We start from the raw sequence: 25,558 nt of genomic DNA, 5'->3' as shown, positions 1-25,558 counted from the left end.
CATTCAGTGGGTCCAGTCACCCTGCCTGGAGAGAAGTGAAACAGACATGCACTCAGTAGGGTCCAGTCACCCTGTCTGGGGAGAAGTGAAACAGGCATGCACTCAGTAGGGTCCAGTCACCCTGCCTGGAGAGAAGAGAAACAGACCCACATTCAGTGGGAACAAGTCAATCTGCCGGGAGAGACGTGAAACAGACCCGCATTCAGTGGGATCCTGTCAACCTGCTGGGAGAGAAGAGAAACAGACCTGCATTCAGTGGGATCCAGTCAACCTGCCGGGAGAGATGTGAAACAGACCCGCATTCAGTGGGATCCAGTCAACCTGCAGGGAGAGACGTGAAACAGACACGCATTCAGTGGGATCCAGTCAACATGCCGGGAGAGACGTGAAACAGACACGCATTCAATGGGATCCTGTCAACCTGCCAGGAGAGACGTGAAACATACCCGCATTCAGTGGGATCCAGTCAACCTGCCGGGAGAGACGTGAAACAGACACGCATTCAGTGGGGTCCAGTCACCTTGCCTGGAGAGAAGTGAAACAGGCACGCAATCAGTGGGGCCCAGTCACCCTGTCTGGGGAGAAGTGAAACAGACATGCACTCAGTAGGGTCCAGTCACCCTGCCTGTAGAGAAGAGAAACAGACTCACATTCAGTGGGATCCAGTCAACCTGCCTGGGGAGAAGTGAAACAGACATTGACTCAGGAGGGTCCAGTCACCCTGCTGGAGAGAAGAGACACAGACCCATATTCAGATGGGCCCAGTCATCCTGGCGGGAGAGACGTGACACAGACACGTATTGAGTGGGGTCCAGTTGATCTGCCTGAAGAGAAGTCAAACAGACACTCGTTGAGTGAGGTCTAGTTGACCTGCCTGGAGAGAAGTCAAACAGACACGCGTTGAGTGGGGTCCAGTTGATCTGCCTGGAGAGAAGTCAAACAGACATGCACTCAGTAGGGTCCAGTCACCCTGTCGGGAGAGAAGTGAAACAGGCATGCACTCAGTAGGGTCCAGTCACCCTGTCGGGAGAGAAGTGAAACAGGCATGCACTCAGTAGGGTCCAGTCACCCTGTCGGGAGAGAAGTGAAACAGACATGCACTCAGTAGGGTCCAGTCACCCTGTCGGGAGAGAAGTGAAACAGGCATGCACTCAGTAGGGTCCAGTCACCCTGTCGGGAGAGAAGTGAAACAGACATGCCTTGATTGGGATCGAGTAACCTTCCTGGAGAGTAGTGAAACAGACGTTCAGTGCGGTCCAGTCCCCCTCGCCGAGAGTAGTGCAACAGATCCGCATTCAGTGGGGCCCAGTCGACCTGCTTTGGGAACCCATGCCCCTTCTGGACAGTTGCACCATTGCAGCTAGAGACTGAGATAAGTGCAAGGCCTCCAGATGCATACACATGCAAGCTACTGCATGATGAGGTAGAAATGTTGTTATCCAAAAACTGCAGTTTAGTTGATTTAAAAAGAAAATGTGTGACAAGCCCATTCATTAGGAGGCTTTCAGATGCCATTAAATATTCGCAGTGATCATGCAGGCATGTCAAATGAGTTTCTGCTGCCTTTTCAAGGATTCCTGCCCAGCACAGAGAGACAGAGCGCAGAGTCTCTTAGGTGAAGATAGCATCAGTTGGTGGCATGAAGTTAATAGCGAGACGTGACTCTCTCTACTACCCATTCATTTGGTGGGAGGGGCCGTGCCCATTCACTCTATAGCATGGAAGCGAATCTCTCGCTTGCATCCAGGCGCAATTATCTGCTCCCCCTTCATCCCGTGATTGTTCCGGGTGAAATTAAATATATGCTTAGAAAAAGCAGCCTTATCTTCAGCCCAGCCGTTAATTACACACGGGACTCTTCTTAAAGAAAAGCCGCGCAATTAGACAGGCTGTCTGGCGAGATTCAGAAAATCCGAGCACTCTGAAGCGGAAGGACGTGTACATTCACTTGTCACTTTGGATAATGAACCGAATGAGGAAGCAGCACTAATGAACATCATTCTTCACCTACACTAAATGTAAAATGTTCCTCATTTCTGCAAAAATTAACTACCGTGTTCAGTTGTATTTTTAACGACTTTACCCCAAGTTGCTTCATGTCTACATGTAATTACTATTTAATGAGCATTGATTAATTTCGTATTGTCTGCAGCCCAAATTTGATTCCTTCTCCTTTATTAGGGTGACCAGATTTTGAAAATAAAAATCAGGAACAGGCCACTGACAAAGAAGTAGGACTACAGCTTTATTCGTGGGTGGCCTGTCCCATGTCCGTGCCATGTTGCAGGAACGGAACGCTTATTAGGACCCAAAGTAAGGTGGAAGGTATGTGGGAGGGGGTGGCCATAGAGTGAGGAGAGTGTCCAGGGTCCCAAGACTATTTTAAGTTTAAAAACCCTGTCTGGGATTTGGGGATTGGGGGATACCATCCCGTTTTTTGGCCAAACCGATGATAAAATCATGATATCGTGCTGAAAAGCGGGATGGTTTCCACCCGATCCCCAAATCCCGGGACGGAGTTTTTAAACTTTTCTTTTTTGTAACACATGTTATTGATTTTCACGTTACACATTACAAAGTAAAACTTAGGCTCCTAGGGAGTCGATCACCAACAATTTACAAATAGCTTTTAGATCCAAGAATTCCATACACACAGTCATCACAGGATATCCTTGTCATCAATATCGCAACATTTGTACAGGGTATACATTATTCAATATTTAGCAGCTTATTGGGCATCCTCCCATTTTCCCCAGATCTTTCTGGCTTTCCCCGGTCATCCTCTGGCTGTCTATACCCGCTGTTCCATCGCTATGCATGAGTCCACGTCTGTAACCCATTGCGTGTGGTCTGGAGCTATGTTAGAACTCCATCATTTCGGGGGATTTAAACGTATAAAAAAGTCTTGGTACCCTGAGACAGAGGCGCAAATATTCGTACAGTCCCAGCAAAACCGGGACGTCTGGTCACCCTTTCCCTTATAGACATTCTTTTCCCGTCTTCCCTGGCAGCAGCAGGTGAGGCCAGCTATGATTGGTTGTAGCATGTTTGCTAACCCCCGTTCCAAACCTCTCAGTGCTCATTGGAGGACATTGAAGGCATCTGGCCCTCGGTGCAGGTTGGTCTGACATTGTCCCCTGCATGCTTTCTTTTTACTCAAGAGTTTCGCCAGTGGTGTAGCAAGTGTAGGTGGGAGGGTCAGCTTTTCCACCCCTCGTGGCTCTTTTAATAGCCAGACCAGGACATTTGACAACGAGACACATCTCCCGTTCAGCACCCTCATTGGCAATGAGCGCACCAAACGGAAAATGTGTCCTGCTGGCATGACAAAGTCCCGAAATGACAGGCCGATCCCACGATCTGCAGACACGCTGAATGGGATGCAAGCATCCAGCTTTTGGTTCGGGCTGCCGGTGAAGGGGTCTGCAGGACGGGGGACCCACTGTGTCATTTCGGCCTTTCAATTGATCACACCTTCCTCTGTAGGTTCGAGCTCCGGGCAGCAGAGCGGCTCTCTCAGGGACCCGACACGTTCCTCAGTATCAACAGAGCATTACAATGAGAGTAATCAGGATATGGTAGGAAGGAGCAGGGTCTAATAGCAGGGACGAAATATCAATGCAGGTGATCAGAAGTGAGACGGATGCATAATGTTGCATGCTTTTATGAAATAATGACTATGGCGTTAAAACTCAAGGGGGATTTGCTAGGATCACACCAATCTGCATGATGCCATTGTGACTTTGCATGCAGGATGGGGAGAATAAAACTTAAGCCATACTCTTATTGCTCACCATATTTCTATAACGATGTATGTAGTGGAAAGTGAGTTTATTTTGAAAGGCTACTTTATTATGTAATGTGGTTTGCTTATAAGGCATTGCTATAAAGTATTATTTAAGCACATGAAATGCAAAGCACACCCTTAATAACTATCTATATCAACTAAACCTGGGAAGATGTGTTCAGTTGTTTAAATTGTCCACATTCCTGTTTCATCACTTAACCAAACTGTATTTATTTAAAATGTAATTTGTTTTCAACACAGGGGTTTGTAGTGGCAAGAAACAAGACCCCAGAGCTGGAAAGAGTGTGTTGCTTTTGCAAAAAGAACATTCAGATCCATAAGCATTTATTGATTAAGTGTGAAAAGCTGTTGGGACAGCGGAAGCACTGGTTTGGGACATGTGTTCATCAAGAACTGAATTTCCAATGGGATCAGTCCTGGAAGAAAATCATTAGAGCACACCAGACCTCCCTATCAATTGCAGTTTTAGCAATTTTTTTTAAAACAATTTTAGATATTAATTATAAATATATGAGGAAGTATGGAAAGGAATGCTTAGCTATGTCGAGTTTTTTAATTATTAGTGGTGCTGAGGATTAATTGTAATTAATCGTATGTACTGTAATGTATATGTGATGTCTAATGTATACATCATGTATGCTATTTTGTAACGTTATAATTGTGAAAGGTTTAAGAGTAAATCAGAGCACAATACAAAACATGTAACCAAAGTGTGTGATTCTAGGCATATCATTTAATCAACTTTACCTTATCTGCAGCTCCATAAGTGATTCACTTCATAGCTTATAATAATGAATCACGCTATTGTAAAAAAAAAAAAAGAAAAGAAAAAGCCCAATGCCTATAGAGTTGCTCCATATATAATAATAGTGCAATTTAGCTATTTTGCACCACAACTTGGCTTACATATGGCAACTTATTCTAAGGTCACTTCCATGGTGCCTCCAAATATGGAAGACTGATGATGCTCCGTGCAATGCCCTTTTCTGTGAAGTCACTTCTGTTGGTGCAATTCATATGCACATTAGCTGGTTTACATGCATGTTGCCCGACACATCCTGGACAGAGCTCCAATAGATGACTTCCCTGCTCTGTAATGTATCTGCAGTTTAATGTTGTGTTGCTTTTATGTGTATCTGTTAACATGGCACCACCAACTAATGTTTTTGGTCACTGCATAAAAACCCTATTGACTTCCAATATTTCTAAGTAACACCTAAGTGAGATAACACATGTTTAAAAGAATATTGCTTTCCCCAATAGCATCAACAAGTGCTGGAATGAGAGAACTGTTGCATAGATCACATTGCCCATGTAACTATGGTGATGTGGTTTGCCAGTGTGTGTGCAATCCCAAAGTATGATTACAATGAGCCACCTCGGAATTCTACACATTGTGGGTAATGGATGCACTGTTATCAATTGAGAAGCACAGTATGTCAGTCCACCCAAGGTAGGAATATGGTTTTGTGTTTTTCTAATGCAAGGATGAATACTTTTCTCACTTCCATTTCCCCTTCTTGGCAAAGTCAAGAGAGAAGAGGAGTTATTTTTATATTGGGATTATTTTCCATGACAAAGGAAATAGGACGGCTAAACTCCTTTTTCACTTCACCAATTCTTGTGTATCAATGGCTTTAAACGAACACACATTATCATGTAAGTTATCATTAGGCTGGATTGGCCATAACACTCAGAATCATATAAGAATAATGTCCTGGAAGACTTCTGGCCTTAAGGATAAAAGCATGGACATGAATTGATTATATCTAAAACGCTCTGCCAACATAATCTTGCTACACGAAACATGGATTGTCTCTGAATTCACCATACAAGTGTTGTATACTGTATTCAGATCAGTGAGGTCAAGCAATATGGGAGGCCTTTGTTCTTTGGGTTCACTCTCTCTGCCATATTCTCCCAAAATACACTTGAATACTGAATCAATACAACTTTTGGAACTTACATCGAGAGGAATTGATTTATTGCTACAGGCCTAACTGGAAAGATTTAAAAGAGAGTTGGCTGTACACAGATGACGATGCCCTTGATTATTTCATGGATACATCAGTCAATATTATATCATGTATTCCATTGGGTGGTTATCTAGATCTAAAACTAGATGCTGGCCATTATGTAAAGATGATACATCTAATAACAACTAAGACAAAAGCTTGTGGTATTCTATGTCCAATATTAGTTGATCCCAGAATGGACAATGCTGGCCTTTCCTTGCATAAAATGCTGTGAGAAAAGGAACTTTGATCCGTCAAAGGTAGAATTCCATAGGGCACATCAGGAAATAGAATATTGGCCCTCATGGATCTTCAATAATTCATTATTTTATCATTGGCAATGGACATTGGCACCTGGCAGTGTATTTTGAATTCTCAATAAGGGCAAAGAGTGATCATTCTTCATTGCATTTAACAATACTCGATGCACTTGTTTATTTGTCTGGTGCTGATATCATCATGACCTCTGACCTTAAAACAAAACTCATCTTGCTATACGCTGGAAAAAGTCAACATCTGGTTTTAAGGTGAAACGTTTCATAGCAGATGACATACACCTAATAGATATCTGCTTAGCAGGCTCAGCCACCCAAAAGGAAATCTGCAATAAATATAATGACATGAAGACAATTCTCCACAAATATTCTCTTCCTCCAAAAGTGGTGGAATAGTTCTTCTGCTGTTTAATTTGTTTGATAAAGAATGCAAATCAAGAATGAAAGAAGTTTTGCAGGAACAATAAGGGTTGGCTGTACATTGGTAGCTATTCCTTTTTAAAGGAAACATTATAGAGAGGTTCTAATGCCTAGGAAAATCAAATGGATACCTTTAGCTTTAGAATGTCTAATAGACACAGCCGAGACAACAATTTGAAATCCTTTTTTGATCTGTTTACGTATTGTTCTAAATGTCAGTGTAAGACTTCGAAGATCTCTGTGATTTTACACGAAACATGGTGCATATACGCTTTGATACTCTTTATAATATTCACCCTTCAAGCACCACAGCAGTTTGTGCTGAGCCTTAAACATCTATTCATTTTCTTTCAGTAATTGAGAATGTTGCCCTTCAGTTTGATACCAATGATATCGCTAAAGCCATATCATCACTAAAAAGTAACAATTGCATAGGCCTCCATTTCCTGCCATAAGATGTCTTTATGACATTTAAGGCTATCTGAGTACCCCTTCGAACAAGAGTAGTTCATATATTTGTGAGGAAAAATCATTATTCACAATCCTGGAAAAGCGTGTGTACCTGTCCTTTTTATAAGAAAGGTGATACAAAAAATCTGGCAAAATACAGACCAACATTGTTAATTGATAGTCTAGCTAAAATCTTTGGGAAGAGACAGAAAAATTACACCAATGAAAATAACATATTGACCATGACAATGAGTTTATGGCCCTTGGAAACGTGCATCTGTTACTGGATGGGATTACACCAGAATAATTCTGAGTCCAAATAACTGGACAAACTCAAAAACATGGCAAGTCGCTGTTTTATTAGCAATGTTCTAAAACAGGGAGGTTATGACGCACATTAATGGACATACAGTCATTCTCTCAGCAATTTCCACATGAAATAAAATGATGTACGTTCTTTGTGCATCAGAATGATGACATGCTACGTGGCAATAGTGAAAAACCTACCAAGGGTTGGGATTGGTTAAGGGACACAGCTAGATATACAATCATATAGGAGCTCTTCATACGTGTCATTTAAGAAAAATCAGTTAGACAGTGTTTCATTGGTTTCACACTGCAATTCTTCTTTTTGTCTTGCTTCCCAGTCAGTGGTCACTAGAGGCAGGGTCTCGCCTTTGTAGGTTTCTACATCACCCAAATGTAGCCACGTTCTTCTTCCAGACACCATGACTGCAGTAGGGGAAACTTCCTCTACTTGATGTGGTCCATTGAACCTTGGCTCACGCCATCTGCATGTAAAGTTTTTGATAAGCACTTGATCTCCAACATACAACTTTGGTGGTGACAATATTTCACTTGGATCAGTTACTGGGCTGTTCTCTTCCGTGTTCCTCAACTCCTCCCTCCGATGCTTTACTTGATCTGAAATGAAAGAAACACTGGTAGTCAAACAATTGTGCATCATGTTTCTAGAATCTGCTCTACACTCTGGCCAGCACTTCTAACTCTAGATGGGGGCATGAGGGGAATCCTCGGCGCCCTGTTACTAATTCATGGGGCGTAATGTGATGGTCTGAACTTGGCTGATTTCGAAGGGCATACAAGTCTAGGTGTAGGCAATATAGCAATCCCTTTTTCAAAGTTAATCTAATCTTTGATATTCTTTCTTTGATGTGCCCATTGAGCCTCTCACATATCCCATTTGCTTGTGGGTGATAAGCAGAAGAAAAAGTATGCTTTATGTTGAAGCCCTATTTGTTCAAATCACTCATTGACAAAGTGTGGCCCATTTTCAGACCTCAATACCTCGCACACACCCCATCTCAGAAAGAACTTTGCTGCACAGGTGGCATCAGGATGTATAAAAGGACCAGCTTTGACTCATCGAGAAAAGGGATACACCACCACCAATAGATACCTATATCTATTACATGGCAGCAGCATATCGTCGTAGTCAATATACAAATTCTGAAATTGGCAATTTGGATGTGTTATTGCTCCTTTGATTGTTCTTAGTGTATGCCCATCTGTAAACATCTGACACACAATGCAATTCATAATGAACTGTGCAATGTGTTCTAATAGACTGAGAACAAGCCAGTCCTTTGTAATAGTAGCAGCAAGACTTTCTCGGGTTATATGCGTGGGGTACCAAGGGCCAAGGGCATCACTGACTTTCCCGTTGTCCTGTCTCCATAGTGATTTGGTGGGGGATAAAGAACACCCCCTACGTCTCCATAGCTCCTGCTCTTCTTGTGGGGCTCTTCCTTGTATCTCTATTAGTTGCATAATTAACAGCATATTAAACTCCTACTATACCAACATGTTTCTATTTGACACTTCTTTAACATTTCAGTTGCGAAACACAACATTTGGAGGAATACGCAACCCTTTTAGCTTATAAATCTGTGGATTTGTTTCCACGAGAAATAAAGTCTGTTTGTTTATTACATTTTACGACTGCTATGGCCACTGGGAGTTGTTGTGACTTAATGAGCCTGTCCAATAAAGACGCAAGTTTCACTGGAGTACTGTCTGCGCTAAGATAACCACTCCTTTTCCAAAGTGACAGCCCTGCATGTACGGTTGATGTCACACAGGTGGAGTCACTGTACACCGTCACTTTCTGACCTTTGTGTTTCTCGAGCGCAGCAACAGGAGCTGCCAGTTCTGATGCCTGTGCTGAAAAATGAGATGGTAGTCTTGAACTCACCACTACCTCAAATTCACCATTTAATGTGTATCTTACAACTGCAGATCCTGTATGCCTCTCCCCACTAGTCTGATCAATTTTGGATGACCCATCAATAAAAAAAAATCTCCCCTCATGGTAAAGCATTTTCTTTCACACGGGGTATATCATCATAAAATTCAACGTAATTAGTGCAATCATGTACATGATCACCTTCTTCTATACGTTCAGCTATAAATTTCGCTGGGTTCACTATTTTACATCTCACAATTTTAATCTCTGGATTAGTAATACTTCATATGCAGATTCTCTTTGTGTTGTCAATGTACTTTTGGGTATCTCTAAAATGCCAAATAAGGCATGCTCCACATATAGTGTAATTACACAACCCATAGTAATACTTGTGGCTTCTCAATCGCAAATGCAGCAGCAGTCAAAAAATGTTTGCATAGATAATGTCCTCTCACAACTGGATGTAAAATCCCACTGTAATACGCCAAAACCTTATACTCTATTGTTGTTCTTTGTGTGAGTGCTGTCATTACTGATCCAATGGTGTGTGAAAACAAATAAAACTCTTCACTATAATTGGGAATTCCCAAAGACTGGAGCTGTACAAATTGCTCTTTTTAATTATTCAAATCATTCCTCCATTTCTTCAGTCCATTCTATGTTTTCCTTACTAGCTTGTGCTTTCTTAGGTGCTTGCAAAAGTGATTTTGTGTATGTGCTGAAGTCGAACACCCAGGCCCTAAAATAATTGCATATGCCCAGAAATTGCTGCATTTGCCTCACTGTATTTGGCTTTTATGTTTTCATGATAACCTCAGCTCTCTCAGGTGTCACTTTATTTCCTTCATGTGAAATTAACTGGCCTATGTACAACACCTTTTCCTGGCAATATTGTAATTTCTCAATATCCAATTTGTATGCCTTTTCTGCCGTTACAGTAATTAACTGAACAGAGTCCTGCCTACATTCATCTTCTGTTTCACTACAGATTAAAACGTACGTACTGAATTACCATACTTTTGAGTGCATTATGACCTAAATCCATATGTAGGACCCTATTAAAAATCAACAGGGACTCGCAGGACAGGCACACAAGCATGCTTTAGTCTTTTTTGTCTGAATGTAAGGAAGTAAGAGTCTCTGTGCAACTCGATCACAGTGAAATGCACAGTGAAATACTTAGCTTCAACTAGGATGCTGCACAATATTGTCATAGGGTTCAGAACTAATGGAAATTATGCTTCTACATACTGATTAAATGGGCATAAGTCCTGGATAAATCTCCCGAAACCCCTTTTGATTTTTTAATCAGATACACTGCAGTATTACATGATGAGTCCGATGGCACTAGGATTCCCTGTATTATCAACGCGGAAGATAGTCTTTAATATACCTTCATCAGCTTCTCAGGACATGGGGCACTGTTTTGCTCAGGGTAAAATTGCTCCTGGCTTGAATTTTATTTTAGCCTTCCCCATTCCCTTCAATAGGCCAATGTCATATGGGCCTGTAGTGCAAAGGACACTTGGCACCTTTACTATGTCTTCCTGAAAGAATGCTGGTCTTTGCCGCATCAGTGCAATTCGCTCTGGGACTTCCCTTTTCTCAATCTTTATCCAATATGTAATGCCTATGAAAAACACTAGCTCATCATCTATACGTTCATCTCTGAACATATCAGTCAATCTGTATCCCTCCTTAAGAGCTATATCTGTTCTCAATGCTCTGTCTTCATCATCTACTCCTTCACATATTGCTACTTCCCCTCGTACTATAGCTGCTTCCAATTCTATGGGAATAACCTGCCCTTCTTCCTCAGCCATAGGTACTTGTGGTCTAAATAAGAATCCATCAGGTATCCTCAACATTTTCCCTGCTAATCCAGGTAGCCATGTTAATAACATGCTCACCCTATACTTGAAGACTTCCAGATCTGCCGGAACCCCTCGTAGAGCCACTTGTCCTGTAAATGCTAGTATAAACATTTCCATGTTTAAATAGTGTATTCCTGTATTGGAGCACACTTTTCCTTGATCAGTGAATTAAATCGTTATGTTAAGTTTCGTCATCAAATCGCTACCCAGAATGTTAACTGGCCTTTGTCACAAATATAACAAGGGGACATACATGTCACTTTGCCCTATAAAAATAGGTAATTTATCAGTAAAAGCAATTACATTGGTAGCTCCAGAGAACCCTTGATCATTCATGGCAATAACTGACATTGGGTATTTTCCCTCCGTTAGACAAGAGCAAGCTGCCCCAGTGTCTGCAAGAAAAGAAAAATGTTTGCCTCCTTTCGTCACATTGACCCATGGCTCCTCTTGGAGGTCTGGTGTTACTGATAGTACTGAACACATCAAGTCACCCTGTGAGCTGTCTTCTTGAGGGTATAGATTCATCCCTGTCCCCGTAAAAGGGTTACCTCCAACCACAGTGACAACCCCTAACCGAGGTTCTTGTGTTTGCCCTGTGTTTGCATCCCATTGTGTATGCATAGGTGCTTGTGTGACTGCCCTTGTGGTAGGTGCATTTGCACTGGTCCCTGCTGTGCTTGTGTCTGATAGGATGTATGATCCTGGGCACAGCCCTCTTGTGTTTGTGTGCTGTATGGCGGTAGATGGCCTGTCACCCCTCTTGAGTTTTGTCCATGTTGTTGCATGTTTCCTCAACATCTACATACACATGCAATATGCCCTACTATTCCACAATTCCAAAACGATGGCGGTGGCCCTCTGGCAAACCCACCATTATATCCTCCCTGAATGTTCTGACTTCACCCCTGGGCATTCTGAAATCCATCTTGAGTGTTCTGAAATATACCGCCTCTTCCTCTGAATCCTCCATCTCTACCTCATGGCGAATACCCATACCAACTTTGATCCACTGGGTGTAAATTATTCATCTGCAATGCATACGTTATTTCTTGCGTGCCTCCGCCTTCACCACTTGTCAATACTGTCCCTTCTATAGCATATTTCTTCTGAACTAACTTGGCTTCCTCAACCTTCCTGTTCTCATCTTTCTTTCTAGTCTTCTCTTGTAACAAACAGCAATGATGCACAATAGTCAACTGTATCTCAGCTCATAGTTTCGCTTCCATTCCTCCTCGTTTTTCCATTTGTCTCTGTACGTTATCTGGCAATCCCTGATACAAAATATGACAGAATAATGTTACTGTTTTTTCCCAAGGCACGCGCATCTCAATCTGCCATCTCTCTTGAATATCCTGAATATAAGCAATAGGGTCATCATCATCTTTACTTTTACAGGTCATAATTGCACCCATATCTGATGTATGATATGTTATCATATGGCATTTATAACACACCTATATACAAGTGTATCAGGATACTGTACCCTTAGAGCCCTTTAAACATCTGCCCTAAAATTATTAAATGGCGCTCCATCATGTGCTGTGTTTTGTGCTGTCACACTTGCATATCCCGCTCATTTCCAAATGTTATCAGCTGTATCTCCAAGAAAAGCTGTCAGTAGACCTTTTATGTCCCCTATGGCCAACATATTTCCTCCTAATTCCTATATTCATTTCCCAGTCCCTGAAGTCAAACTAGGTAACTTGCATTTTAAGTTATCCTTATCCATCTGAGGCCATGGAATATATTGCTGGCTTGCCCCCCACACCCTTGTCTAACAATGGAAATTGTGTGAACCCCATCCCATAACTGGACCCCATTATTCAGTTATTCAATGCAGGGGTAATCACCCCTGCTAGTCTTCATGCTGGTAAAGACCGTAAACTACTCACATAGGGTGGGGATTCTCCTCTTACACTACATGATCGTCTTTAGGAAAGTTCAGGATATGGTACAGGATATGGTGTTCTTTCCTTAGGGTGTTCCAGATCTGACCATCTTACCTATTTACCCAGACTTTGACTTCCCAAGGGGGCGCATGCATCCTCCCCTTCTATATTATGACCTGGCTCCCTTTCTTCGTCTGACATTGTTACATACCAACTGGTGTAACTTTCATCCTCCTCTTCCCTATCTTAATCTAATCTACTCAGAGACAATGCTCTGCGTTCATCAATGAACATGTTTTCCTCCTCATCCCCCATTTTTGGCATTGGGGATCGTCTTCCACTCCCCTGAGTCCCATACTCGCTGTTCTGTTTTATTTGCTGCTATAACTTATCGATCCTCTCTCCAATACCTTCTGCATCATATCGTTCCTCTTGTGTTACTTTAGGTATTTCTTGAGCCACTTCTCTTACTGGGAAAATGTCTCTTATTGTTTCCTATTGCCCCTGTGTTTCATCATTCGGTCTTATTCGATCTTGAAGAACGAGACTGACGTAAAGATCTTGCTGCCTTATATTCTGTTTTATTCCTTCTTCCACTTCCCTTTGCTCTCTTGTACCTTTTCATACCATCTCTTCTTCTTGTTTTCGTGCATCCCTTCTTATTTCTTTTCTTTGTTCTTCTTCGTCTCTTCTTCTCTGTAATTTCTTTTCCTTCACTTGTGCCTCTTCTTTCTATCCCTTTCTTCCTTTTCTTTCTTCCGACTTTCATACTTCCTTTGTTCTTCTGCCTGCTTGTTGTCTTTCTCTTGCTCTTCTCTATATATCTTTTTCAGTCGTTCCCTTTTTTCCTTCCTTGCTCATCCTCCCTAAACCGCTTCTCTTGTTCCTTATCCATCTTTTCTTGATCATTTTTGTCTTCCTTTTGCCTAATCTCCTTGATGCTTTTCCCATCTAACTTGAGTAATATCTGTCCTCCCATCTATTCGTTCTGTACAAGTGTTACCTCATCGGCCCATCCTTCTCTCCTTTCCATCTCTTAATTTCTTTTTCTATATCTGTTGATATATTCGATCTCTCGCCTCGTTCCTCTTTATCTTGTATGAACCTACATGTGTCTACCTTCTTTTAACTCTCTTCTAGACTGACATCACTACTATAAGCGGAGGGGGGTGCATATACTGGGTTACTATACCCCACACCTGCTTTTAATTCTTGTAAAGGATAAAATGCTGTCTCTTCTGCATCTACATTCTTAGTTTCAGGTGGAGTAAGAGGAGCCGAGTGCTCGATACCCTCCCCTTTATGCTGATTAAGCATCCGCTCCTCTGGTGGCGGGTCCTCTTTCTCCTCTTGAAACATTTTCCAGAGTTCTAAAACTGCCAGACTTTTCTCTAATTTCTTTCCTGTGTACGCAGAGTGCACATATGGGGTCATGTGTTGTAATTCTGCCTTTGCCAATGATCCCCTTGTGGCCATGGCATGAACATTTTATCAGCTGTGCTCTTTACCCATTTTGCACTGTACTGTTTGAGCTTGGGCGCATGTCCTGGTAATGTTTTACAAAGGTGCATAAGATGAGTGTCCTCTATAATGACAAGTCACAATTAACTGTTGATACTTACTAGTTTGTTACCTATCAAATAAATCTCTACTTATCTCAAAGCATATTGCCCACCCTTTTTAATCCCAAAAGCAATAAATATGAGCAAGCACCATCAATCGCTGCTCAATCCTCTTTTGTCTCAACAACCTATCGGTCGTCTGACTCTCGCCAATCGTTTACTACACTTAACTCAAAACAACTTCAATTTCAAATTTCAAAATGTATCACTTTTCAAAACTTCATACATCAAATAATAATCAAAATAATAACACAGTGGACATTAAAAAAAAAACGTGATCACCTTCTCTTTTCCCTACAACATTTATAGTAAAAGGTATTATTCCCATGCCTCCAATCATATTATCCCATATGGATCTTAAGACGTCACCTTCCACGATCCTGACCATGTGTATACTCTCTCTTAATATTCCGAATGGAATTTGAGACAACTTCTTCTATCTCCCTTCAAATAGGATTACCTAGGGCTTCCTTTAGCTATACAAAATTCCTGTTCCCCAACTTATTTTCATAAAATATCACAATCCTGCCCTCTATATTGCCATTTCCCTTAGACTACTTACATCCATTTAATCAAATCGAGGCATTTGGCATTGACTCCTCCTCCCATCTGACCACTTTGCCTTCTGTCCACGGAGCACCCGTTGAAACCGAGGGGACCTGCCCACAGTCTTGGTTTTTCTTCCAAGTTTATTTCTATCAGCCGATCTCCACAGGAAACTCCACGATCTACGAGCTATTGGTGGAGGATGCCCGATCGTCTGAAACTCTGAAGTCAAACTAGTTTAGATCGAAACCATCCTCTGCTACCACATGAGTTTATGGCCCTTGGAAACATGCATCTGTTACTGGATGGGATTACACCAGAATAATTCGGAGTCCAAATAACCGGACAAACTCAAGAAAATGGCAAGTTGCTATTTTATTAGCAATTATCTAAAACAGGGAGGTTTCAACGAACATCAACGGACGTATGCTCATTCTCGCAGCGATTTCCACATGAAATAAAATTATATACTTTCTTTGTGTGTCAGAATGATGTCATGCTACGTGGCAATAGTGAAAAACCTACCAAGGGTTGGGATTGGTTAAGGGACATACAATCATATAGGAGCTAGGTTTGTTATACATAACAGGTGGACAAGTTATGACTACCACTTTATACGTCTCATTTAGGAACAATCAGTTAATCAGTATGTCATTGGTTTCTCAAGCTATAAGGTCCTTCGTTATACACTAATACAAATGGTTTGGCACACTTGTGTCATGTCTGGAACATTCAATTCAATTAGCAGTGCATAAGCCAAGACCCAGGTGCAAGTAGATAGGACATGGAGCAGTGCTATAACCCCTTTAGCCCAACATCTCTCATCACCCATGCCTTCTGCCATGAAATTCTCTTTGTACTTGGCCTGGCAGAGTATTCTGGTCCTAGGAATGCAACATGAGCGAGGGCACTCACTATCATATCTGGAACTACAAGTTCAAGCCCCATTTTCCGCCTCAACACACGTGACAAGAGACCATGATTCTGTTCATTCTGCAAGCTTTTAAAGACGTGGCATCTTCTGTGCTTTTTCTTGCACCTTAACACGAGAGGATTCATCCTCTGCACACATGTACCTCTCCTGCGTAGATAGCTGACCTTGACTTTTCAATTCTTGACTTCAGGCCAGGCAGCCTCCCAGTGCAGCTCCAACAACCTGCTATTCTACTGCGACACAGTGGCGGCTGGTGAGTTTGAAAGCTGGTGGGGCGTAAATGTTCCAGGGCGAATTTAGTAGCGAGCGCGCGCAGCGCGTGAGCCCACCCCCCCCAAGGCGGGTGCGGGGGGGTTCTCCCCCCATGAAATTTTTGGAAAAATGGCCTACAGAATGTGCAATTTACTGTCCAAAAAAACCCACCGAAATATGAAAAAAGCATTCGGTTCTACATATTAATGGTGGTACACTATTCTTACGTGTACAAGTGTGATGGTGTATTTTACAGCAGCTTGTATTGAGAATAGCTGGTACTATGGTGTATGCATAAAGAAATTCATTATATAGTCAGTAATGATGGAAACATATGTTTGTCATGCTGTTACTGGCATTCACATGCACTCATCCTCTTACTAAGGTGGGATTTTAGGCATTTTCTGAAAGGGGGAAATAAGCTAAAATATTACTTTAGTTTTTAACCACTTAATTAATGCGACATTTGTCCTACCTCCCAGAAATAGCACATACATATTGCATGGAGAAAAATGCAACAGAAATACTTTACTAAGTTTATTATGTTGAGTGCTTTATAATCAACCAACAACCATAACATCCAAACATACTTCACATTTCTCACTGTTCTGTCAAATAGATCACTGCAACCTTACACACAATCCTAACATATATAAGGCCATTGAAACAAAGAATTCAAGGTAACCCATAAAATAACTGCAAATTTAGTTGAAGACAACACAATAAAGGACAACAGGTATTGAAGCATTAAAGCATATCAGGTGCTGAAGAAAACCTAAAGAAAAAACAGAACCTTGAGGAGTACAAAATGAAGCACGTAAAGGCCTCAAGACAGCAGCTCAGTGAAGCACATGGATTCTGAAGATAATCCATCAAGGTGGTTGAAGTGTGCCACATGCTTCTTTAGCATACGCCAGGCAGTGCCACAATCCAATAAATTACATCAGGAACTGAACGCAACCCGGCAAAATACATTGGGTCCAGAACACACTACATCAGAGTACATCAAGCACCAAACTCACTCAATTAGAGTACATCCAGTACATAACACACTCCACATCAGCTACTGAACACACTCGAGTGCATCAGACATTGTCCACACTGCTTCAATATACATCATATACCAAACATACTTCAAGGAGCAATGCCGGCCAATGAACACAATTCAGTGAAGCACATCAGACACTGAACACACTCCAAGTACAACAGGCACTGAGCGCAATCCAATTAAGTACATCAGCCACTGGACAGAATCCATTGTGCAGGGGAGGGGGGCAATACCTATTGAGCATCTGCAGTGGAGTTCATAGGCGCTGAAATAATCCAGTTAAATACACCAAGCACTAAACACACTCCAGTTGCATACAACCATTGACATACAACAGGCACTGAACACACTGGAGTTAAGGAGATCAGGCAATGAGCAAACCACAAAGAAGTACAGCTGCCACGAAACGTTATCTGGTAGAGTGTATGCACTGCATACGCTGCAGTAAAGTGCATCAGACATTGAAGGCGCTGCAGTAAAGTGCATCAGATAGTGAACATAATGCACTAAACTCAATCCAGTGAAGCCGGCCCGACACTGAACACACGTCGTGGAAGTGCAAATGGCATGAAACTCACTGCAAGGAAGTTCGCAATGCACAGAGCATAAATCCAGTGGCGTTCATTAAGCAACAATAACAATAATAATAACTTGACAGTTACATAGTGCTTTTATCTACAATTATTATTACCTAATCGAAATTGGTACTCATTTTATCCACCTCGGGAAGTTGAAAGGCTGGGTCGACCATGTTGGGGTTCGAACCTGCAGATCACATAAGCAAGCCTAGCCCGCTGAATAGCACAGCTAAGTGCATCGGGCGCTCAACACACTGCAGGGCCCTGCACAAGATACAGAAAACAATAATGCGCACTGCATTATGCACTCATCACACTACAGTGAAGGACATTTAACATTGGACACACTGAGGGAAGTGCAGAAGACAAAGAAAACAGTGCAAAGTAATGCACCAGGCACCAGTCACACTGCAGTGAAGTGCATTAGGCACTGGGCATCGTGCAGGGACGCACACGAGGCAGTGAACAAAGTCCAATAAAGAACATAAAGCACTCAATACAATACTGGGATACATCTGATGCCAAACACAAGATTCCAATATATATGATATGATAGTTTATTTATATAGCGTCTATACAGAATTGTTTCAAAGCGCTTCACGGCAAGGGAGGGAACAAGGGAACATAAATTGACATTCTTACAGGCCAATATATATAAACCACCAAACTTAATCGAATGAAGCAGGCCAGGCACTGAACAAACTGCAGGGAAGTGCAGCGGTCACGACACTCACTACAAGGTAGTTCACACTGCATAGAAAACAATCCAGTGGAGCTCATCAGGCAACCGTAGCAAAACAGCGAAATGCACCGAGCGCTGCATGCACTGCAGGAGTACAATCCCGTGTAAGGCACATTGCAACCATCAAAGCGCACTGAAGGACAGTAAGCACCGGACACACTGCGGGCCGGTCAATGCAGCAGGCAGCGGGAACAATCCGAGGAAATGTATCAGGTACCCATCTTAGCGTGCAATGCAGTGCAGTGTCTGAGGCACGGGGCACCCTGCAAACAAGCACATTAATCTCAGGGGACTCCGCAGGGAAGCAGACAGAAACACAAAAAATCCAGTGGAATGCATAGCGGAGCAACAACACTGCAGCGAATTACACCGGGACTAAATATACTGCAGTGAACACTGCTCCCATTCCAGCGAAGAGATGTAAGCCTATTAAACAGTCCGCATTCAAATTCATCCGGCACTGGACACGGCGCAGTGAAGCACATTCAACACGGAATTCACACCCGGGCAGTATGCACGTCACTGTTAACAATCCAGTGAAGTGCATAAGACACTAGTAAACACTCAACAGTAACGGTGCCTGTGCTCCCTGGACACTGCAGTGCAGCATATCAAGCACATAATGAACTGCAGGGAACATATTTGACTTCCTAACGCACCTATCACGCTTTGGATGCACTGCAGTGAAGTACACACGAAACGTGTGACGGTGTGCAATCCAGTGGCTTGCATGCAGCGCCTTACAGTTGCAGTGAAGTGTTCCGAGCCTTGAACAGATGACACGGACGGGAGCGGTGCAGCACAAAACAGACGTTAGTTTCCACAACTCCTCTTAAGCGACAGCTAAGAACACACGGGAAGGCTGTGTCAAGCTCCACCATAAGGTGGAAACGGCTGAAGCCCAAATAAAACCCAAAGTGCCACGTGAAAGTGCCCGGACCTCACCTATTAGTTGATTTCCCAAGTTCGAGTCCTGGCGCTTTGCAAAAGTTTGAAGCGCACGGCAGCCCCTGAAGCAAACCGCATCTCAGAGAGCCGGGGGCGCTCCTCAGCGAGGAGGTCTGTCTGTCCCTCTGCCTCCTTGCGGGGGTGTGGGTGTCCCCGAGGCTGACGGGACCCGCGCAGTCACTTCCGCGCCCAGTGGATGGTCCAGGGGGCCGGTTTCCCCCGTTCTAGGCCCTTTCTTGGCTGGGATCTGAATTTCCTGGTTACATTCCGAGCCTTTGTCTGCGCTCTTGGCTCCAGCCTAGCCGCGGCCCGCGACCACGGCCATCATGCTAATTGTGCCGTTTTATATTTTTGGCATTTGTTTTATATTTTCGGCATTTTTTTTCGAAAAATGCAGAAAATATAAAACGGCACAATTAGCATGATGCCGATGCGGGAGTGGTCGCGGGCCGCGGCTGCAGTATGGGCAGCAGCAGCGCACGCCTGCCTGCCCTGGGCCATGCGTACCCGGTCCGGCGTGGCCCAAGGCAAGGCCCTTGGGCCACGGCACGGGCCATGGTACGCTACCACCAAGGCTCGCCACAAGTTGACGGCAGTCAGCTTGGCAGCAACAATGAGCGACGTGTAGGCCGTGGCCTACACGTCGTTCACTGTTGACTGGGCCTGGGCCGTGGTGGACCACACAGTTTGGGCCCGGGGAGGGGAGTGTAAGTGTAACACTCCTCCGACTCTGAGTCCGAAAGTTAAACAAACATGGGGGTACTTTACTTACTGCGGCGCCGCTGCAGCAGCACTCGTGTGTGTTGTTGTTCACTCGACGTCGTACTCTTGAAAGAAAGAGCAACAGACGTGTGAAGGCGGCGCAGGCGCACGCACACTGCCTGCGCCGCCAGTCATAGATACTGTAATGTCATTGGCTGTTTGCCAGCCAATGACATTACTGTATCCATGGCAGGGGAGGGGAGGGAATCCGAATAAGTGCGCTGTTTGCGCACATTTTATACTGGCGGGGCCACTCCTGAAGCGCCCCGCCAGGCTTCTAATTAAAGGGGCTACGTAGAGTGCGTGGAGCTATGAGCTCCACGCACTCTACTATAGAAAAAAATATACTAAATTGGGACGCGCCCCGCTGTGAAAGCGGGGCCGGCCTATACACACTATTGTTTCCTTGCCACAGTGCCCCCGCGCTGTTGGCAAAGGAAATGCAGCACTAGAAGCTAAAAGAGATTCAATCAGAGAAGTTCTCTGATTGAATCTCTTTTAGCTTCTCTCTTTTTTTTCTGGGAGGGCGGCGCCCGGCCGCCCTATCATAGCAGCCGCCACTGCTGCGACACAGCCTTTCATTTTCTTTTCATGGTTCTTCGGCTTACTTATTTAATGATACCAATGTCGAGTTTCTGTAAAATGGCGGCTCCACCTGCATTCGAGTCACTACTAGTAGCTAGCCAATATGATGACTTGATCTATCTTGCGTCAGCGTATGCACATTCATTATACTTCTGATTTCTGCACACTTTCTAATGTATAATCGTATTCTTTTACACTTTTAAGGTTCACTTGATTCTTTACTTCATCATTTCTTCTCTAGGTTTTATACATTGCCTTCATTCAGTATTTCAGGACTTTGTGCACACTTTCCTATGATGACATCAGTCCATTTTCATAGCTCTTTCTCATATTCCTTCAGGGATCTACTTCTGCAGGTTATCATAAACTCAAGAGTATGTTCAATATGGTTGTCTTAATGGATACTGTCTTCCAAATACTTGCTGAGGTATTGGTACAATAGCTGGTGTTAGACAAGGCACAGTCTCATGTCTCCAAAATATGGGACGTAGGGGGGTAGGATCTCTTGTGGATGTGTACCTTTGCTCCTCTACAACAAAGTAAGGTTTTAGAGCGAGCCTGGGCATTGGCCTAAAGTCCTTGGACTTGTATCTTATTGCAGCTGCATCCATGATTTCAAATGAAGAAAATCTTTATTTTTGTGGTGTTGGATCTAGCTGGAGCTTTTGATTCACTGGATCCTATTTGCCTGTGGAGAACCCTTTCTAGCCTGGGGTTCCTAATGATTTACTCTGTTGTATTGTAAGTCTCCATGACAGTGATTCTGTAGTCAGACTTGATAATGCAGAGAATCGAGTCATACCTCTGCCAAGAGGGGGTGGGACAAGGTTGTCCAGACCAGCCATTAATTCAAAAAGCAGCATGGTTTCCTGTGAAACAAAATGGTGGCCCTTTGTTTATATTAATCCTGACATCATCATGCATGCCGTAGTGCGTGATGACATCATTGTTTACTTGCAATAGCGGCCATTATGGAATTCGTTTTTTAACAACTCTTGCTATGGATCTATTGTTAGAAACTGATTGTGCTTGTAATTGCTTCAAGGATAAGTTATTTATACTAATTCAGGATTTTACAATTCATGTCTGGTGATAAATGTCTGAGACTCAGTTGCCAATATGAAAAAGCATGCACACATAATATATGTATAGGTCATTTTAGGGTACCCAGTTGATCAAAAGGGTCACATATATACACAATTATTAATAGGGCAGACACTCGCAGGTTAGTTGATAACCTATATTTAAGAGTGTTTGTTAATAAGTCATTTATAATTGAATTGACATAATTGAGATAAAACTAATATGTACTCTGTCCTCATAGTAGATATAGAATGTGCTATCAACTAGCACCATCTATCAACTAGGTTATTACTTTATTAATCCCTTCATATAGGGTCATGATACTATTTAACATAGGATGCTTTAATACTCATGTGGGTCAAAGTTAAGACCCAGGTGCTTGATTTCTCCATTGTTTCAGAGTCTAAAGATTATATGTTGAAAACGATCTGTTATTCAACCAATGTTCCACAACAACTGTCATACTCAACATCAATCACCTTATTTGGTTTCACATTTTTCATAATTTATAGTGGAGAAACAAAACCAGAATCCAGAAAACCTATAGTTGAACGATGCACCACTTACACCAGGAATGGGCACAGGTACACCTCTTGGTTTGAATCCCTGTGCTCTGCGACAAAAGACATGTGATGTAAAAGGAACACAATTATATCATCTAAAAAAGCATGTAATATGTATTACATGACAAAACGATAGAGACTAGATTGTCAACATATTGTTCAGCGGCCCTCAAAATGTTCTCACTCAGTAGCTATTTGCATGCAGGCTTTGTTCATGTTATTTAATAAACCAAGGTAAACCACTTTCCTACATTGCTATTTGGAAGGATTATCAGAAGTATACCATGGAGGTGTATAGCCAAAAAATATACAGGGCACTTTTTTCTAACCCAAAGGGAGGGATCCACTCTCCTTGGTTTCCTCTGAGCTTTGAGAATTGGATCTGGTAAATGACAGCTTTTAGAAAATACATTGCATGCAGGTTTATGGTCCCATTGTTAACAGGTGCCAAGAATGTGTTCTTTTGGATTATTATTAACATATACTATTATGATTAGGTGAAATAATTGTAACTGTGTTATTACCATTGAAATGATGACACACCATGAAAGAGCTACCAAGATTCAAACCTGTAATTTAAAGACCACACACATCTTTTCAGTAGCAGCCCCTTCTCTAACTGAGTTATGCAACCATTATTGACTTACATATTTAGGCATATGATGTTGCACATATCAGAACACACCACATTAACCAATCAGTGATTCCAATTTGGAAATGCCCATTTTCATCAAATTCGTCAATTTCTCAAATAGTTATTCATCTTAAAATCAGAGGTGTTTGCTTATTTTATCATATACTCACTTTACTTTCTTGCATCTGGGATTTTACTTTGGTGAATGCTATAGACACGTTTTTAATCCACATACAATACTTTGCAGCCTTGACTTGTATTCATTTTGCAGAAGCACAGTCCATGTTCTGCCCATTCAGAAAGAATCCTACTTTTATAACCTAACTTATATATAAAATGATTTCTCATTCATGTTGGCTTAGTTTCAGTTTCATTTATCATATGTTTTGCTGTTTTGCTGGTCTGCTTTACTGCTCGGATTGTACTAGTTTAGCTTCTGAAAGACATATACACACACATTATTGTGCACTGATGTGAAATTGAAGTGGGACATAATGAGATTGCGCCTGCCGCTTAAACTAATGTAGATCAAGACAACCTGGGGCCAAATCCTGGCTTCACCTCTTTATCAAAGGGTATGATTATGTGCAAACCATCCAACATCACTGTGGTTTAGCTTACACTACCGAACAAGACATATTCATGCAGAGTACAGTAGTGGACCTCATAGAAATACTATTATTACTACAACTAATAATAATGTTAATAATAATAACAATAATAATAATAATAATAATGATCCTAATACTACTACTAATAATAATAATAATAATAATAATAATAATAGCTATTCATGTCTCTTATTCATCGCTATAACAATTGTGAGCTATGGTAAGTGGGTGTAGGGTATCTGGTGGTCACACATGAAGAATTCTTGTAAGGAGAAATGAAAGGGTGTGATTATGTGTAGAAGATATGGGGCTTCATTAAAAGTATGCCTGTGTTTCCTAGAAGTTGGGAGCTTTGTGTTTACACTTGTTTACTCTTGGGATTTCTATGATCAAAGGTGTGTGTGTGTGCAGTACTGCTATCTCTGTGCACACAGTAGAGGGCTATGTGCACAGTGCTTGTGGCTATGCATGTGAGCATGTGTTTGTTTTTGTGCATGCCATGCTGAGGAATAGCTATGATATGATAGGATATTTATATAATGCATGTAATACCCAGAGGTTTCTAAGCGCAGACCCGGGGATCGAACCTTTGTTGCTCTGGGTTGTCTTGCTTCCAAGTCGAGCACGTTGCCACTGAGGTATCCTCCCGAGACAAGATGTGATTTTCGTGTGCCCATCTTTCTGCGTTTGCACCATCTATGCCACTCTCCAGCAAGGCCCGAACCAGGTGGGTCCCTATTCAGAGTGAGGGAAACTGAGCATTGCTAGAAAACAATGGACATGAGGAGGTTGAGGAAGGCCTACCACACATGACTACTGTGGAAGGTCACCTGAGAAGAATACATGCACAGCTCCATCCTGCGTATCTCACTCAAACGTCTCCAGGCTATTGCCCTGCATGAGATGGGTGCAGACGATGGGCGAGGGGGTATAAGGTATGGGCGAGTAGCAGTATCAGCAAGAACATCTGCCCCACTTCTGTTGCTTTCGCCAGGAGGTCAGCGTGGTGCTGAATGTTGCCGTTTTGGCCAGCCGATCAAAAAACTAAATTGTGAAGTGTTTTAAAAGCTCATATTTTGTTGCTGGAGGAGAGAGCTGCCTTTTCTGACAGAACGTTCATCTGCTGAAACGCCATCGGGCGTTCCCAAGGTGATGCAATTATACTAAATACAAATTTATCCTCTTAAAAAAAAAAAGTATATGTGACAGCAATTTTAAAAATAATTGATAAGCACTATATACTATTTTAATCACATATCTCTCGTTCCCAGCTATTATTTTCATTGATTTTGCTAATATCCATTTTGGAGATATTATCTTTTAATACTTAGATGCTGCGAGTTGATCTCCCCTCTGTAAGTAACATAGTATCTGTGCCTTTACTTTTAATATGCCCGCACTTAGAAGTGGGTTTGAAACTGTTGAGAATCAAGCACCCATAATAGTAGAGGTTCAACCAGGCTCCGGGATGCAGAGTGAGGCACCCATGTACATAAATTCTACTGGAAATATGTCCAACCCTGTTTTAGCTGTGGGTAAGAATAAAGAAAATGCCATTTTTAGTGCTGAAGGGGGTCAGAGTGATTCCTCTTTTACCGACCCCGTAGTGTCAGATGTTGTGGCTCCTAGCAATAGGAATAGGGAGTTAGCAGATTCTGAATCTAACGGGGTTCTTAGGGATATCCCAGACTCTAGACAGGACCTTACAGA

General features: G+C 42.4%; 1 protein-coding gene across 1 annotated transcript in view; it reads left to right on the top strand.

Moving 5' to 3' along the window:
• TACR1 (tachykinin receptor 1) overlaps window positions 1–25,558 on the top strand; it is a 2,197,909-nt gene that overhangs the window by 2,108,806 nt on the left and 63,545 nt on the right. The window lies entirely within an intron of this gene.

The sequence above is a fragment of the Ambystoma mexicanum genome, chromosome 10, assembly GCF_040938575.1.
Source record: "Ambystoma mexicanum isolate Mex_15411 chromosome 10, UKY_AmexF1_1, whole genome shotgun sequence".
NCBI classification, from domain to species: domain Eukaryota; kingdom Metazoa; phylum Chordata; class Amphibia; order Caudata; family Ambystomatidae; genus Ambystoma; species Ambystoma mexicanum.
The sequence above is the reverse complement of the archived record's forward strand: the minus strand, read 5'-3'. Positions and strand labels throughout refer to the sequence as shown.